We start from the raw sequence: 13,281 nt of genomic DNA on the forward strand, positions 1-13,281 counted from the left end.
GCCACTCAGGAAATATTTAAATAGCAAAACACATTAATCTTTAAAAATTTAAAGGTTCTACATAAAAGCTTTAGAATTTAAATAGCAAAAAGAACTATAATACATATATTTCTTATTCAAAATGCATTCAATCTCGTACAAAGTGATATTTTTTGAAGACAAAGAAAAAGAATAGAAGTTTTGGATTCCAGAGCACGTAGTTCTATTGGCATTGACTTCCTAAGCAGACAATACTCTTGATATTAATAGACCTTTCCCTCCCCCCCCGGAGATTTCATATCAGATAAAATTTCCAAGCGATTTCACCTGGAACTATAAATGTTTATACTGTCTACTTTATATAATAATGAGTAAGCATGTTACTTTTAAAAGAATAACAGTATATGTTTCTCTAAGGAGTGCTTTCTTTTAACAATGGGTTCATTATCCTTTCTAGAATTATGGGTGTTGGATAGTTGAATGTTTTTGATGCCAAAGATATATATTTATCACTGATATCCAAAGAGATTATAATATGTTTCCGATGCCGTAAGATATATATTATTATATGATTTACATGATAAGTATTTAAAAATGTCTCGGTACTTACGTATTACCCCGTCAACTGGCTAAATAGTGCGATTTAGCTCCAGTTATGGATGACTCGCTATCTTTTGAATTCCGCGGTAACTATTGGCGACCGTTGCCAAAATTTTCGCCAGCAGTCGACGGGATAATGGTACGTACACGTGTTTCAGCAGTAAAAAACAGATAATATTGAAGGAATTGTACGATTAAATTTGATTATTTACAGCTTTTATAAAATGTTTGAATAATTAGCTATTATAATTATTAAATAGCTTACTTGAATTTAATTATTCAGTAAATTGAAATTGTTAAGCAAGTTTAACTAAATACTATAATTTTAAAGAAAGCATTATAAGAATCGTTAAAATATGGAACTAAGTAACTAATTAAACTAACTTAAATTATAACTTCTACGTTCTCTTGTGAAAAAATTACTTAAATTTCCTCATCATTAACGTTTTTTAGCTTTCTTATTTATTATTAAGAATTTAGTTCTTGATTTTGGGAATCTGCTTCCGTAATTATATCGCAGTTTGCGGTAGTGATATATAACTCCAAAATTTATATTTGTACCTTGTATATAATTCGAAAATTATCACTAAATTAAACTTTATTTCTTTAATAGCCGTTTAGGTACTTGCATTTTCAGGAAATTTTTTATCTTATTTTTCATATGAGGTAAGTTAATTGGTAGTATCTGAAGTAAATTTTCGATTTTTTGAGAATCTTAATTTTTTACACTGTACACATTTTAATAAATGGATTTTGTGTTGCATTGCTTATTCATTCACATCTTCACGATTTGGAATTATCAAATAAATATTAATTATATATTTAATTTCTTATTAAACAGGAAAAATACCTGATTAGAGGGGAATAATTACAAAGGTTAGTGAAATTTAGTATTGAATTTTTAGCATATCAAAGGCGAACACTTAAATTAAAATTAAAAAACATTTCATTAGAAATTTATTTTAAAAAATTCTAACGTATTTTTCAAAAAGTATAAAAAATTTCTGAACAGTTATCTCTACATCTTTACTCAAATATTGTAACTGAAACTATTATAAAAGAATTGGTACTAGATTATTTTGCCATCTTTTGAAGAGAAGTTATCTTGCATCATATGCATAATTTTCATATTTGAAACACTGGACATTAGCAAGTTAAATCTTTAAATTAAATATTTTCTTTTTAAATTTCCTAGATAAAGAAATTCATAAAGATCTAGATGCTTTGAACTTAATACAACCTTCCCATCACGTTAAATTTTATTTTCGGATGACAAGATTTGCATTTATGACAGCTCATGCAGTACACTACATATGAAAAGCATTTAAAAAAATGCCGAGTGATTTTATGCATGACACATCTGTCAGAATTTTAGATCCCTTTTAAGTTCTGATTCAAGCTTTTGTTAGCCTGTTTGAAGCTGTTGAAGTATGAAATCGAAAATTTTCCCTTTAGAGAACAGATTAAAATTCCACTGTAAAAATTCCCCATGGATATGAAGATCTATTTGTGCATTATATGGAAATTTTTTATCATTAACAAAATTTTATTTACATATAGCAAACTTTTATCTCTCTTACTATGAAATTAAAAATCTGTGAGTGAGTATGCGAGTTCTTAAAAAACAAACAGTGGCATTTTTTTATATGCCTCCAAATTTTGAACTGAAAATTTGAAGCCACCAATTTTTGAACACATGTAGACCTGCACCCGAACATGGGCATTTATTCATTTCTAAATAATCACTTTAAATCACTTTTATTCCAAATTTAACGTTTTTTCGGTATGTCTTGCAACTCAAACGTTTATTCATTAAGAGAGGTTTAAGTAAAATTCACTGCGACAGTGTTTTGTAATGAAATGAGAATTTCAATCATGGTTATGGATGGAGCCAGATTGCTTTCATTCCTTAAAAACTCACGGAAATATGCAATAATGGAGGATATAGTTGCAATGGTTTTGGTCAGACAACATCTCATTTTCTGGCTACTATTTTATTTTGCGAAAGCATTTTAATTAAACTTATTAAAAGTTAACTTTATTTTACTATTGTTTGTAACTCAAATTTCTAGGTTTCTGTTATTCGATCGCGAAGAAAAATAGTACCTGAACTACAAAAGTAAATGATTATGCCCTAGAAGTATCATGTTTTGTATCGATATGTAATTATGGAGGAAATAGTGATAAATTTCCGAATGATTTTATTTTATGCGTTTTTTAGAAGTGAGTAACTATTCAAACAAATTATTGAAAAAAAAAATGGTTCGATTTTTTTTAACACTTAAAAAAATTATTACTTTTTGTACATGTTTTGTTATTTATCCGAATGAAGTCTTTCAGTCGGATAATTTTTTTTTTCAAAAAATCAGTTATAGTTAAGCTACATTTTTGTAGTTATACTTATTATGTGTGCAATTTAGAAGTATTTTGTATAGGATGGCAATAATAATAAAGTAAAAGACCTTTCAATCGACTGAATTTACAGCATTTCAGCGAGACTATAATAACGAAATACCATGCTCTAGAATTCAATTTGAAAATATCAGTTACAGTACCTAGCTCATCAGCAGACATGGAAAAGGCATACTTAACTGTTTTTAGAACATAAAATTGCTTCACACAAATTATATACTTATGCTCAATGTGTAAGAATTTTATCACTTGATTTTACAAGTAATTATGCACAAATTCCTGTAATTTTTACACTTAATATTTTGCAAAATTATTTTTACAAAACACTTAGAATTATACTATAATTGAATTATATATATTTAGCATTTCTTTAGTGATTTAAACCGTGGTCTATAGATATTCGGTTATTTTAAGAATCCGCTTCTGTCAAATAAATTCCGCATAAAGAAATTTCTTTAAATTCTTATTAATGCTTATTACCAATAAAAACGTTGGAAGAAATTTTATTAGCTTTAAAGAGACTTTTAATAGCTTTTAATATCCAGACTGGCTGGGCTAGTTAACTGTCTCAAAGCCTTCGGGAGCTGAAATTTCAGTGTTCAAACTATTGCAAAATTACAGGTGGGAAAAAAGGAAGAATCGAGTTTTAATTAACGTTAGACTTTTTTCTGCACTACTGAGCAATTTATTAGTACAAATAGATAAGTGTATCAATCTCATTTGTTCATTACCTTGTGTCGAATTTCTCGCTTGAACGGAAACACCGCATTTTTTTTTTTTTTTTTTTTTTTTTTAATTTTTTTGGTCACGAATATCAAATGTGATATTATGGATCAAAAGAATGAAATCAATACAAAAAAGTCATAAAAATATATTAAAAATAAAAAATAAATTAAAAACTTTTACCCCTGCGTGTGCATCAATTTCCTCTAGAAATGGTGAGTTTATTAACCTCTTCATTAAATTGCAATACTACGTTCATTTATCTTTTTTTCGGTTTTTAATTAAAGTATGTCTTTACTGCAGATTCTTTGAGACGGAAAAGCTGGCAATTCTTTTGCTTGTGCCTTCCATCGTAAACACGAAGGAAAATATAAAAATTATATAGTAATAACAGCTTCTGCCTATGACAATGAAGTGTTATATAGTCATATGCAGTATCATAGTCGACAGACCGAGGTTGCAGGAATCTAGATAAACTTTCTCCATATATATTTTAAATGATTAATAACAGAATGAATTATCTATTATTATAGATAGTCTCAAACTATTTAATAAATGTAGTGGTTTGGAGATATAATGGAATTATAAAAAAGTTCATGAAAATTAATGAAGAAACTGTAGATTCTAAGCTATATTGTACTGTGTAAATGAGTAACATAAAGGGCATTTGATTACTATTTACAAAGCAGCATTAGGCACTAAAACATTTAAAAAACTTAACAAGTATTTAATTTTGTAAAAACTGTTCCATTTTAAATTATGGAAAAAAATTCATTTCAGAATTTTAATAAGTGATTTAAAGAATTCTCACACATACACATGCATAGCAATAACAACAATATATAAAGCGGAAAATCTATTAAACTAACAAGAACATGGAAAATTCTTCAGTGTCATAAACAGAGAATATCGTAACAGTTGTAAAGAGTTATCGCATTCTCTCACGCATGGTCTATCTAGTGTTTGCAAGACAGCTAATACGCTATCAGCCAGCACGTCCATCTAGCATTGGCAAGTTTCTTCGAATCCCAGAAAGGACGTAATTGATTTTCCACGTTTTGCAGTCTGAAATGTCTTAATAGTCTCTACACAATATGCTATTTACTAATTTTTAAATTTGCGAAATTTTTATTTAACATTGCAAAGCACATGAAGGCTAATGCGAAGGGATGACTTCGTAGAAGATTGTTTTGAGGAAAATCGGCTCTAATGTACATCAAACATGGATGAAAACACCTATACAGTCAGGTTGTTTACCAGATTAGGCTAAATTAATCAATTCATGAAAGCAAAGCAACCTTCAAGCTATCTGCCACTTAGGAGAGATACCTTCGGGGAGGACTTTTTAAGGAAAATTGGTTCCTGTGCACGTTTTACATGGGGAAAACCACGGAAAGTCCCACGCAGCCAGTTCATGGACAGTGATTCAACCACTAGCGTTCAGCGACTTTACTACTCAGTTGCTGATAGGCACACCGTTCGCCAGAATTTGAATGCGGTATAAATCTTCGAGATACAAAATATCTGGTACCTAATAACAAAAATAAACGTTATCGTTTATTTAACTAATTCTTAATCATTCATAACTGTATCATCTAATTTATTATTACTTATTTATTAAAATAAATAGTAGTTTATTTTATTTATTTAATCTTCTGTGAAACTGCATTGACAACGAATCAATCTCATGTGCTTGATCATGCAAACGCTGATCTTTGCGAAAAGTCAGTTTTACTAAAAAGCACAACAATCTAAATATTATCACCTATTTTGAAATTGGTATCATTTTCCAATGTCAGTTATGAAGATGAGATTTTTCTTATTAAACGTATTATGTAAGATGCGCTTCGCAGATTTGCTCAGGTTTGTGTATCTTCAAACAGTCTGCAAAGCCGAAATTTCCAATAATGTTGCGAGGTAGGTAACGCTGTTCAGACACAAGGTAGCCTACCTGATCAAGCGATTGTTTCCGTTGGGGCCGATCAGAAGGGGTCCAAGATGTAGAAGTGACCGCGTGGGTAACGTAGAAGTTGAAAACCGGGATCAGTGAACCGCGTGGGCTGATGTTCACGCGCGTAGGTTGGAATTTCACAGTATCCAGCAATTGATGACTGCCCGCGATTTTACCCGTTCTTTTCGCTGGGAAAAGCACATCCGGTGTTATTCTCCCCCCCGTGGCGCGTATATGACGATGTTATGTCTGGTCTTGACGCACACACAAAAGTGAAAAGGAATCTACTAATTTGGGAAAATTACGAAATTGCTGCACAATGAAATTACCGCAAAATGACCCGAGTTCTCTGGCTAGATTTTTTTTAACTTCAGAAAAATATGAATAAATATTAGGAATATGCAATTCTATCTGAACAAACCATTTCGAATAACACATTCAGAGCTGAATTAACCATTAAGCAAAATAAGAACGTGCTTAGAGAGTCAGATCACTTTTAATATTAGCATCAAGATCTACATCAGCATTCTTTAAAGCGAACTTTTGTGATCATTAAAAAATAATAAGGCAAGTAAAAGAATCAAAGTATTAGCATTTGATAAACTCAAAATTACATTACAATTTTTGTAATTTACAATACCTAATTTTTTTTTTTTTTTTTTAAATAAGCTAAACTTTTACTATTTAAATGCTTTAGATAAAAATATAGTAGTAGTTAAACTACATAATTTTATGCGTTAAATGCATATAGTTCATACTAAATTTCTAAGCGTAGCCTTTATTATCATTTTATATTTAATTTCATTGCTTTTTCACGCTTAAGGGTTTTGCTGTAATTCTTTCTATTAAGAGCTATTGTCTCACTTTCTATTAATAGCTATTGTCACAAAATTTTAACAGGGATTAGTTTGTTACTGCAGCAGGTTTTCGCGTTTAGTACTTCGTATTTCGTTGGACATATCCACATTACTGGACTCAAGGAAGTGTAACGTACCAACCGGCAATTCTAAAAATTCGTTACGCCTAGTGAAGCTCAAAGGAGTATTTTCTTTGCGAAGCTGTTAAAGGTATTTTACATTTATTCTGATTAATGAAGCGTTCTCAAGCCTATTTCTACGCTAGCCCAGAAAAGAAAACGACTGATATATGTCTCATCATTTATTTCAAACTTCTTATGTTTCTTTTATTTTTCAAGTTCTCGTGAATTTCATTTTTTGTATGTCAAGAAAACTGTCATCTGTATTTTGCAACGAAACTAATTTATTAAGCTCAAACGTAGAAAAGAGTACCAAATCATTATATTTAATAACTAGCAAGGCTTAGATGCTAATTTCAAATGAAATGGACTAAAAAATTTTCATGGAACAAACAATGCCTTTCCCTTTTTCGCGAGTGAATTATTCTGCGCGTACATCATAATTCTATTGTCTTAAATAGGTACTATGGCGGACATTTAGATTTCTTTTCTTCCGTAAGATTTCTTTCTTTGTTTTCAAAAGGATTGAACTAATGCGCTAGAGTAGAGAATTATTTATTTCTGAAGTGAAGGACGTTGACGTTTCTTTGTCTATCAACATGCACTGATTCCTTTCAACTGAACTTTAGTTTCATCTATATTTTAGTGATTTTTGGACTTCATCGATTGTAATATATAAATTTAAAACAACTGATCAACTATTTTTCATTTGCCTTTCTGAAAGTCATAAATTTTAATGACGTCAAATATAAAAATAATGTTCGGCCAAAAGCGGAATTATAAAGAATTTTAAAATCGATAAGAAAATTTTAATTCTTAAATTTTCAAATTTTTCATAGGTTAACTTTTTAAGATTTATTTTTCGTTTTAATAGTTTTTGGTTAGTTCATTAGATGTTTAAATAGTAAAAATAATAATTTTGTCAATTTTAATTTTTCTGCGTACTGTGCGATATTCTTTAATGTATAAATCTCCAAAGGTTTTACAATTTTTAATACTTTAAAGACTAATTATACTCACTTCTGATTATCATACAATATTAGTGTTCAAGATTTTTTAAGATGAATTAGTCTTTTAAAATATTCTTTTAAAGGAGGAATAGTCTATAAATCCTAACGGCACAGAGCGAATTATAAAGTTTTCATTCAGATTACAACTCTCATTCATGGCACGTCTAGTAAATCGTATCATATTTCTTTCTTTTTTTCTTTTCTTTCTTTCTTTCTTTTTTTTTTTTTTTTTTTTTTTTTTTTACTGAGCAATAAAAGAGATCCTAATCTTTGGACAATTAGTTCAGCATTATGCTGATTTTCGTACCTCGGGAAGTACGAAAAATATCGGGCTTAATTAGGACTTAATAAACATCGGGCCTAATTAGACCACAATCTATTCAGGTACGGTAAGACCCCGCTTAACGCTGTTTCGTTTAGCGCTGTTTCGGTTTAGCGCTCTTTTATTTCAACCCGGGGATTCCACGAAGTCGCTCGCAGCATACGGGGATTCCCCGAAATATTATGCAGCGATAGGTTTCAAATACATATCCGAAAGAGTGTACTTTCTTGTTTGGTGCGGTATTGTACAGACATATTTTGAAGGGGTAAATGTGGAAGATGTCGAAGAAATAATTCAAGAAGCAGCGGCTAGTCTTTCTAATGATGAGCTCAAGGAATTAACTGAACAAGTAGAAAACAAAAATGTTGACAGCAGTGATTCAGAAGAAGAGCAAAAAGAACTTTCGATGGTGTTTGTAAAAAGGAGTTTTTATTCCCCTTATGAGTGAAAAGCGTATTTATTAGTTAGTGTATTTATTAAGTTGAGAGATTTTCTTTTTTCGTTTATCGTATTTTAATACAACAAAGATGATATTGTCAAAAGAATAATATATTTTACTTCCGGCAAAGTAAGATAAAAACACGCTTGTCTCGAAACCTCAAACAACGAAATTACTTTTTTAAAGGACCTATTTCTGTCGTAATTAAAGTGAAATCAGTATAACGTTTTATAGGACCCATTTCTATCGCAGCTATAATAAAATAATAAAATTTATTTTCACTTGATCAAAACCATCAATTTAAAACCTTGATCAGCCTTTAAATTAAAAATATACTGAATTAAGTATTCTTTTCATTTGAGTAAAAACAAATAATTTATTTGTATTTAATTAAAATAAATCGTTACTTTCTTATTGATATAAAACAATTCATCTTCACATAACGTAAACTTTCTAAAATACTTTTATGATGTCAAGTTAATGATAAGTTTAATTTTATTTGGTTTAGAAAGAAAAACAATCTATTTCGACAACTAAGGTTTAGGCTATATGGAGTAAGAATAGCTGGAATTTTTTTCTAACTTCTCACTAGATGCAAATTTTTGAGTCTAAAGCAACAATATTTTAATAGGCCAATTACGATTAAATGGAAAGTACAAATTTTCTCCGATGCTCTGTGAAGATTTTCTATTTTAAAAAAGGAAGACCATTAAGATATAGGCCAAGGTATCCGAGGGAAATGCCCGAGTAATGAGGTCACGTATAAAAGGTTTACTAGCTTGTTCAGTGAATGTATTTGCATGGTATCATAAAAATTGAGCTTACGTCGACGCGGAAATGAAGAGTAAACTATAAAGGATTTGTGTCCACTGGAGACTGGTCAGCAGTTGATCAAGAATAATATCTTTCCTCGTTCAGTGACCAATTTAGATCTCTGAATTCTATTCGGAGATTCAACGGAAAAAATTATCATTCGCATTTAGCACTAATTAGCTAGTTCACTTTTTATTTAACACATTCTATTCTAGGATGCATAGTGAATGCTGTGATGCGATGAAAAAGTTTTGATTTCTTTTCTTGTCGAATCTCTAATTCTGAAATTTTCGGCTAGTTCTGTCAATGAATTTATAATTGTAAATACTTTATAAATATATGTGCAATTATTTACACCGATGTTTTAGTTGCTTTGAAATTCTGGACCGAAAAATTAAATATTGGAATGAGTTTAACGAAATCTACTCTACTTTTATAGATAAACTGGGAGTGTTTTTCATATTCTTTTTTAAGTTTTCTTTGTAACTTGATGAACGTGAAATATTTAAGGATCACTATTTGCAAGAACAAAATTTATAAATATTTTTTTTTAACGGTAGGAATCAAATGAATCTTTTATGGAGTTTTCACAGCCGTAGTTTTGACTGTTTTGGATGCGTACCTGAGATTTCATACTATTAAGTACTGCTGACGATCACCAAGTTCATTCGAAGTTTGACCCATATATATATTTTTAGAATTTTGTCTACGTTGTTTAACATTAGGGCAAAAAAATCAAAGAAACAATTTTAATAACTAGCTGTTTATTAATAACACAATATAATTGTATTGATGAATTATATTTTTTAATAACTGGAAATATTTGCTAGCTTTAAATCTCTCTGTTACTGACCATTTTTAAGAATAAGCAGAAAACCTTTAAGCAAAAATATCGCAGTTATTGAACTACAGGTTTTAATAATAGATTCAATTCAAATCTTTTATTATACTTACTTACACAAGCACCATATAAAACAAAGATTATACCTAGTATTAAAAAAATAGCATTAAAAAATTAGCGGTATTTTTAGGAGCTGGGAAAAAAATATTATTTTCAGGATGACCAGACCATATGGATGACAGAATTTGAGATGTCACATATCTCGAAAATTTCGAAATTTTGTTGTTGTCTCATCAATATAAATTTAAAGACTATTTCACTTTCTAATGTGAAAGAATTCCTTTTCTTCATGTAGCTTATTCGATAAACACGGGAAAACTAATGTACTATTTGAACATTACTTCAAAATATAAACTAACATGATCATCGATAGAAACTTTGACATTATTGATGTTTGTTGAAAATAAGTCTTAACAAGTATTATTGTTTTTTACGCTAAAAGAATAGTTTAGCAAAGAGTAACAATGCCTCAAAAAATATGACTCTAAAATATGACTCAAAAAATATATTCTCTTTTAAGTAATGTCCTTTGTTATTATCTAAAAATGCTTAAATAAATACTCTTCATAAAGTATATTGTTTCAATAAAATTAAGAAAAGAGGAAAGAAACATACCAGCAATTGTAATGTATATGCTATTACACTATTGTATAGAATAAAATCGCGTTAGAAGCGGTTTTTATCAATTATATTGAAATACAGCTGTAGAGACATTAATTTATTTCGAAGCGGGAGACATGAAAAATGAACAATGGCCTCGCCAGAACTCGAACCTCTCGGGTACGCGCCGAGTGTGCTGACCATTACACCACGAAGGCATGCTAAGAAGGTGAGAGAAATACCTTATATACTCTCCCTTTTAAGGGGCGACTGGGAATTAGGGAACCCAATCGCCAAATCCTGATGGTGGAGAATCATAATGCACCATATTTTCTTTGGTTCGGGCGCCACCTTTTTTAGTTCCACTGTAGATATATTAGGTTTTTTCCGAAGCAGGTGAGCAATGCCCTCGCCGGGACTTGAACCTCGGACCTCTCGAATCCCGATAAGTGTGCTGACCATTACACCAAGAAGGCATGCCAAGAAGGCGGCAGAAATACCTTATACAGTGATAAATATTCAGTTTGAATTGCCAACTTTCAATCTGTAATTAACAGTGAAATCACTGCATGGATGATGCGTAGATGCTTATTAATAATCTTGTTGGCAACAGAAATTATCAAAAGAAGTTTGGGGATTTGTATTGTTTTCAAATGATTTCATTTCTTAAATTGATAAATAATGTTCCGAAGATAAGTGAAAAATCTTAAACTGATTGGTAACAGCCTTCTCTTTTATGGCTCTTTATTATTATTATTATTATTATTATTATTATTATTTGTTTTACACTCACTTAAATGTTGTGTAGTAAAAAAGTAGCGTTTAACATCCAGCTTCTGCAAAGGCTTTCAAAGACAGTTTGCTTTTGGTAAACTTTGATAATTAGAATAGTTGTACGTAGTTGATAGAAAACGAAGGCAATTGGACGAAAGAAAAAGATTTAAAATAATTTATGTAAGAATGCTGTGTCGGTTTATAATCATTTTGTGATTTGCATTCTTCATTGTAATAAGCTGTTTTTTCTTTCTTTCTTTCTTTTTTTTTTTTTTCGTTTTCATTTCTTGTAATTGGCCTTCATGACAAGATTGCAATAGCTTTTTAAAAATTCATTTTAATGTACGTATTTACACAATCTTCGTTCAAGGATTTCGTTCAAGGCACAAAATGAGTTTCACGTTTAATAATTTTATAACTTTGCTTCGTAAAATCGCTTATAAAGTAAGGAAAATAATAAATGAAATTTCGTAATTGTGTTTTGGGTGGTGAGTTATAAATTGCATTTTATTTAAGGATAACTACCTCCACATTAAAATGAACAATGGCGAATCCGAGAACTTGTTATCTGAAAACCTAAATATTGGGTGTAACGCTTATTAAAATGCATAGGAGTGCGGAACAGTTTTCAATGCCACCGACTTGCTGTTTGTGTATTGTTGTTTATTTTCATCATCCTAGGCTACCTTTGGGGAATATTTAAAAACTTCTAACAATGTGCGAAACCCTGCGAATATTGTGGGAGAAGAACATGGCCTCCAAAATTATGTAATCTACTGTTCCATTTTGAAGACATTCTTTGCACGATTCGACTTTCAAAAAATGCCTCTGCTCAAGGGAAAGGAAAGAATGCTGAACCCTTGAACTTTGCTTGACGTCAGAATTATTTTCATAATTCATGGTCTCTTAACAACCTGAATGCTGAGGGTAAAAGAAGTTGTGAATTGTGTACTCTGTAATTTAGGATCTTATTGAGGCAATTACGATTTAATTTAAGTTTCGTTTACTTAATTAAGTTAACTGGTTGTCAAGACGTTTTCCTTTTCTAAGCCCTGTTTACTCTTTGTTTACATCTATTTAATTTTGAAGAAACAACATAAATATCTCAGTATTGCTTTTGTGCTTACATTGGATCGTAAAAATAGTTTGGAATGAAGCAGGCAGTTAATAAGTACCAAGAAAAAGAAGAGAACTTAGTTAATTAGCTTTTAAGAAAAGAAGAATATATAGTGAAGAAAAAAGAATATATAGTGGTAGTTAAAAAACTATTATAAATAAATACATATCATAATGTTATATAATCTCGAAATAATATATAACATTATATTATATAATAATATTATATAATCTCGAAATTTTGCGTCCGCTAATCTCGAATTCATGAGTATTGGGGATGCCGTGCGCTTTTGCCAAAAACGTTGCTGAGATATTCTATAAAGCCACATGAGTTCAAGTATGCTTTTCTGCTTTCTGTTGGGCTTTCGAGAGCTCAAGCCAGTTCAGCAGAAATATCTCTATTTCCACCTTCCAGATGATTTTGATTGCTTGATGCACTTACAAGTTATTTTGTGGTTTTATTAGATTACGGCAAAGCACTCCAGGGTTATCTGCCTTAAGGGAGGGATGCCTTCATGGAGGACTTTCTAAGGGAAACTGGCTCGTATACACGTTACACATGAGGAAAACCACGAAAACGCTCATGGAGCCAGCCCGTTCGCGGGATTCGAACCTCGGACCGAACTACCAGTGTTCAGCGACGTTACCGCTCAGTCGCTGGTGGG

The 13,281-nt window shown here is 30.7% G+C and overlaps 1 protein-coding gene across 5 annotated transcripts in view; it reads left to right on the forward strand.

The window, feature by feature from the left end:
* The window catches only part of LOC118201290 (protein phosphatase 1 regulatory subunit 14C-like), a 186,338-nt gene that overhangs the window by 112,050 nt on the left and 61,007 nt on the right, over positions 1-13,281 (forward strand). The window lies entirely within an intron of this gene.

The sequence above is a fragment of the Stegodyphus dumicola genome, chromosome 1 (genome assembly GCF_044657685.1).
Source record: "Stegodyphus dumicola isolate Sdum_Otavi_A_Nest chromosome 1, ASM4465768v1".
Lineage (NCBI taxonomy): Eukaryota > Metazoa > Arthropoda > Arachnida > Araneae > Eresidae > Stegodyphus > Stegodyphus dumicola.